The sequence below is a fragment of the Culex pipiens genome, chromosome 2 (genome assembly GCF_016801865.2).
Source record: "Culex pipiens pallens isolate TS chromosome 2, TS_CPP_V2, whole genome shotgun sequence".
In the NCBI taxonomy this organism is placed as follows: Eukaryota; Metazoa; Arthropoda; class Insecta; order Diptera; family Culicidae; genus Culex; species Culex pipiens.
Window position 1 is genome coordinate 80,795,667 of NC_068938.1, and position 5,666 is coordinate 80,801,332.

General features: G+C 31.0%; 1 long non-coding RNA gene across 2 annotated transcripts; it reads left to right on the top strand.

The window, feature by feature from the left end:
- The first annotated feature begins 805 nt into the window (after positions 1 to 805).
- Positions 806 to 5,372, top strand: LOC120418302 (uncharacterized). 2 transcript variants are annotated; one of them, XR_005605575.2, is made up of 4 exons: positions 806 to 817; positions 2,951 to 3,056; positions 3,141 to 3,267; positions 3,331 to 5,372. It is a non-coding gene; the product is annotated as an uncharacterized LOC120418302 (long non-coding RNA). The 2 variants fall into 2 exon arrangements; XR_008212128.1 differs by lacking the exon at positions 806 to 817 and adding an exon at positions 2,787 to 2,822.
- The last annotated feature ends 294 nt before the right edge of the window (positions 5,373 to 5,666 follow it).

Genomic DNA, 5,666 nt, shown 5'->3' on the forward strand with positions numbered 1-5,666 from the left:
TATTTCTAAGTCAGTATACCGAACGAATAACTAATTTTGTTATAAGGAGAGTTTTTGAAATGTATAACATTTCCTCTTATTAGCGTGTTATTAAACATTTTCAATGTAATATCACTTCAATACCAAATTTTGTTATTTTATCAGAAACTGTTATTATTTTTTCTTCTTGAAGTTGAACTTCAGGATAAAATAATAACACTTTTTGTTATTTTAACAGGATTTGTTATTGAAATATTATTAATTTTGTTATTACCGTCTGCACGGGAAACTAGACATTTTTATGTTTTTTTTTATGTTTTTAACGTAAAATTGACTACTGAATCGGATGCCATCATTGTTTTTTTTTTAAAAAAAAGCTAAGCTTTTTTGAGCCGCTGTGCAGCTCGTGACGTTACAACGCAGACTTATTCAAAAAGGGTGTTTGTAACGTCACGGAAATTCTCAACGCTGTATCTTTGAGAAAAATTGATCAATTGTGATCTACCCAGTTGCATTCGACGGAAATTTATCCTATTTCTAGAAAAGGCTGTGTTTTTTTTTTAAATAAAACCAAAACAAATTAAAGCTTTTGCTTTTTTTTATCCTTATGAGTCTAAAATTAAAGTAAAGGAAATTTCCAGAATAAAATAATCATCATACATTTTGTCTCACGGTCAAAATCGGTTGCAACGCGACGAAACGCGTCAAACGGAGTGGTACGAGTTTACACGGGTTTGAACACGTTTTCCGTGAAGAGTTGAGTCAGCGCTAGCACAAAGATAGCATAGGCTATATAATCGGGTGGCTTATTTTTTAATTGTCGGCAAGGCTCTGCAAGGTAAATATAGCTGTACTTGTTGATTTATTAATAGAGCAATTCTCTACGAAATCGGTCTTTTTTCTTCAATTTTAATTTTTGTATTTTTTAATCCGGCTGAAACTTTTTTGGTGCCTTCGGTATGCCCAAAGAAGCCATTTTGCATCATTAGTTTGTCCATATAATTTTCCATACAAATTCGGCAGCTGCTGTCCATACAAAAATGATGTATGAAAATTCAAAAATCTGTATCTTTTGAAGGAATTTTTTGATCGATTTGGTGTCTTCGGCAAAGTTGTAGGTATGGATACGGACTACACTGGAAAAAATAATACACGGTAAAAAAAAATTTGGTGATTTTTTTATTTAACTTTTTATCACTAAAACTTGATTTACAAAAAAACACTATTTTTAATTTTTTTTATTTTTTGATATGTTTTAGAAGACATAAAATGCCAACTTTTCAGAAATTTCCAGGTTGTGCAAAAAATCACTGACCGAGTTATGAATTTTTTAATCAATACTGATTTTTTCAAAAAATCGAAATTTTGGTCGTAAAAATTTTTCAACTTCATTTTTCGATGTAAAATCAAATTTGCAATCAAAAAGTACTTTACTGAAATTTTGATAAAGTGCACCGTTTTCAAGTTATAGCCATATTTAAGTGACTTTTTTGAAAATAGTCGCAGTTTTTCATTTTTTTAAATTAGTGCACATGTTTGCCCAGTTTTGAAAAAAATATTTTTGAAAAGCTGAGAAAATTCTCTATATTTTGCTTATTCGGACTATGTTGATACGACCTTTAGTTGCTGAGATATTGCAATGCAAAGGTTTAAAAACAGGAAAATTGATGTTTTCTAAGTTTCACCCAAACAACCCACCATTTTCTATCGTCAATATCTCAGCAACTAATGGTCCGATTTTCAATGTTAATATATGAAACAATTGTGAAATTTTCCGATCTTTTCGAAAAAAATATTTTTGGAATTTTCAAATCAAGACAAACATTTTAAAAGGGCGTAATACTGAATGTTTGGCCTTTGTGAAATGTTAGTCTTGATTTGAAAATTCCAAAAATATTTTTTTCGAAGAGATCGGAAAATTTCACAAATGTTTCATATATTAACATTGAAAATCGGACCATTAGTTGCTGAGATATTGACGATAGAAAATGGTGGGTTGTTTGGGTGAAACTTAGAAAACATCAATTTTCCTGTTTTTAAACCTTTGCATTGCAATATCTCAGCAACTAAAGGTCGTATCAACATAGTCCGAATAAGCAAAATATAGAGAATTTTCTCAGCTTTTCAAAAATATTTTTTTCAAAACTGGGCAAACATGTGCACTAATTTAAAAAAATGAAAAACTGCGACTATTTTCAAAAAAGTCACTTAAATATGGCTATAACTTGAAAACGGTGCACTTTATCAAAATTTCAGTAAAGTACTTTTTGATTGCAAATTTGATTTTACATCGAAAAATGAAGTTGAAAAATTTTTACGACCAAAATTTCGATTTTTTGAAAAAATCAGTATTGATTAAAAAATTCATAACTCGGTCAGTGATTTTTTGCACAACCTGGAAATTTCTGAAAAGTTGGCATTTTATGCCTTCTAAAACATATCAAAAAATAAAAAAAATTAAAAATAGTGTTTTTTTTTGTAAATCAAGTTTTAGTGATAAAAAGTTAAATAAAAAAATCACCAAATTTTTTTACCGTGTATTATTTTTTTCCAGTGTAGTCCGTATCCATACCTACAACTTTGCCGAAGACACCAAATCGATCAAAAAATTCCTTCAAAAGATACAGATTTTTGAATTTTCATACATCATTTTTGTATGGACAGCTGCCGAATTTGTATGGAAAATTATATGGACAAACTAATGATGCAAAATGGCTTCTTTGGGCATACCGAAGGCACCAAAAAAGTTTCAGTCGGATTAAAAAATACAAAAAAAATCGAATGACCGAAATCCTAGAGAACTGCTCAATATCTCTGGTCGTTTTGAAACATGTTTTGTCAAAGTGAGTTTAAAGAGGATTGTGTTTTTAAATTGTTGTGGTTACACTTGATAAAGTGCTTCATTGCGTCTATGCAAACTTACAATATGAATATAGATATATAGTTGCTGACTGCATTTTTGTGCTTTTAGTTACTACAACTGCTGGATTACTTAGAAATAATAGGAAAAAAACCCGATTTACTTAACAATGTGTGAGCAGCGTATTCAAAACTCCCGTTTACGGATGAAAAACAAGGTAATTTGTTATAGCTTGTATTTTTAGGAATTATAATTAAAAAGAATTTCTGTTTTCTACCAACATTTGATTCAAACTTACCAGCACCCTACAACTGGTGTCAGATTGATTCGGCATCTACCAGCAGTCGGAGTGGCAGCTCAGCTGGTCATTGATGCTGTAAATCGAGAGCCAATTCAAACCAATTTGATCAATATGCAGCGAGAAAACGGTAACAAAACGTGAACCTGAATAACCGTTTATATCTGACAATTTACACTTTTTTTGTCGTTAGATCGTATCATCGAAGCAGAAAGAATCGTGGATTCAACGCAGACTGATTCGAATTTTTCTTGAGTTAGAAGCTAGTTAGGTTTGAACTGAGAATTGCTTATTACATTTAGGTCTGAAAGCAGTTCTTAGGTCAAACAGTAAAAATGTCAATTGAAATGTAAAGAGTTGAAATAAAGTGTTGATCAACAAAGATCGTAACAGCACTTTGTTCCGAGATGGTAGACACTTTTTAAGCCTATTAAAAATTAAAAATTACGCGATATCTAGTCTGCGTTGAAACCACATCGGTCGACATGGAAGCTCACGGATAGATAACTGTTACGATGATGATGGATGATTGATGGATCAGCACGACACGAATTGGATCGATACGGTATGTTCACTGAGATAAACTGATAATAATCATGTGTTTGTTTTAGTTGTATTTTGTGGTGTGCCAACCAGCTCAACAGCTTGATTGAGTTATTTGGAGAAACTGCCAACTCCTAAAACGAAAAAAGCATAGGTGCGTCTTGTAAGTAATGAATAATTTTAATGACTAGTCAATTAGAAATACCATCATCAGGGGTGACATTGGGTTTGGGTGTGAGATTGGGTCATACAAAAATGCAGAAATTTGAATGACCCAAGCTTACCCGGGCAGATGGTAATAACAAAATTCATGCCATTTCAATTACAAATACTGTTCAAATAACAGAAGGTGTTATGAAATCTTTTTGAAAAATCCACGTTTGCATAAGGGTTTAATAACAGTTTATGTTATCATAACAAAGTTTATTATTGGTCTGATATTGGTGGAAAGCCAAAACAACTTTGTAATAACATTTTTTTGATATGAAAGAATACCTCAAACTGTTATTGGGATGATCGGATTAGTTGTTAAAATAACTTAAAATAATAACAAAGATTTATTCGAAGAATAAATAAAAGTGTTATTAGTCTGTTATTACAATAACAATCCAATAACAAAAAACTCATAACAACGCATAGCAAATCTTGTTATAAATAAAATAAAATGTTATCAGCCTAGTGTTATTCCCATGTTATTTCCGTCTGCTCGGGATCTTGTTAAAATAACATACAGTCGTGTCTCGGTTTTGCACCGCATATGGGGGATGCAAAACCGAGGCGTGCATAACTGAAGCACAGAGCTTATGGGATTTTGGCTATATGGGAGACATTGACTATAATCGTATGAAAAATCATGCAAAAATAAAAAAAAATATAGCGTTTTGGAATTGGGATGATGTCAGCTATCCATTAAAATTAAAACTTCATGAAATTTTCACAAAAATACTTATTTTTCCTGTATTTAGAAAATGCATTTTTTTCTCTAAAGAAAACAAAAAAGTATATTGTAATTGCAATATGGTAATCAAATGATCAGATTTGTTTTCATACAATTCGAATGTTAAATATTTTTTTTTTGAAATTGATCAACATTTTTACAAAACTACGTATTTTCGAAATAATATTCCAAATTTCAGTTTTTTACAATATGGGTATCAATCGATCGAGATTTTTGCATACATTTCGAATGTAATAAAAACATATTTTGAAAACACTAAAAAATTTCACAAAACTACGTTTTTTTTCGTAAAAATACTCAAAATTTTAGTTTTTACAAACAATTAGGATTTTTTCATACATATCGAATGTAATTACAACATTTTTTGAAAATACTCAAAATTTTCATAAAACTACGTATTTTCGAAAAGCTACTCAAAATTACAGTTTTTACAATAAAGTTTCAAATGATCGGGATTTTTTACACATTTCAAAAGTTATAACGCAAATTTGAGAAAATGCTCAAAATTTTAACTATACTACGCATTAAAAAAAAAATACTCAAATTTTTTTAAAGGTAAATATTGTTATTTCATTCGAAATGTATGAAAAATCTCGATCATTCGATACCCATATTGTTAAAACGGAAATTTTGAGTATTTTTTTTCGAAAATACGTAGTTATGTAAAATTTTGAGTATTTTTAAAAAATTGTTATTACTTTCGAAATGTATGTAAAAATTCTGATCGTTTGATACGAAAAACGAAATTGACTTTATAGCTGTCGGCCACCATTGCTAGTACCAACCACTAGTGTCTTCCTTTTTATCTACAAGGACTTCGCCGCCCTGGGCTCCTAAGTGTATGAAAGTATGGCACGGAGCGACGGCGCCGAATACCCATATTTACACAAAGAATTTTAGAGCGCCCGCCGCGAGATTCGAACCGGCGACCTCTGGATTGTGAGTCCAGTGCGCGGTCCGATTGATCCACACGGGCGGGACATTGATACCCATATTGTAAAAACAGAAATTTTGAGATTAGAATTTTT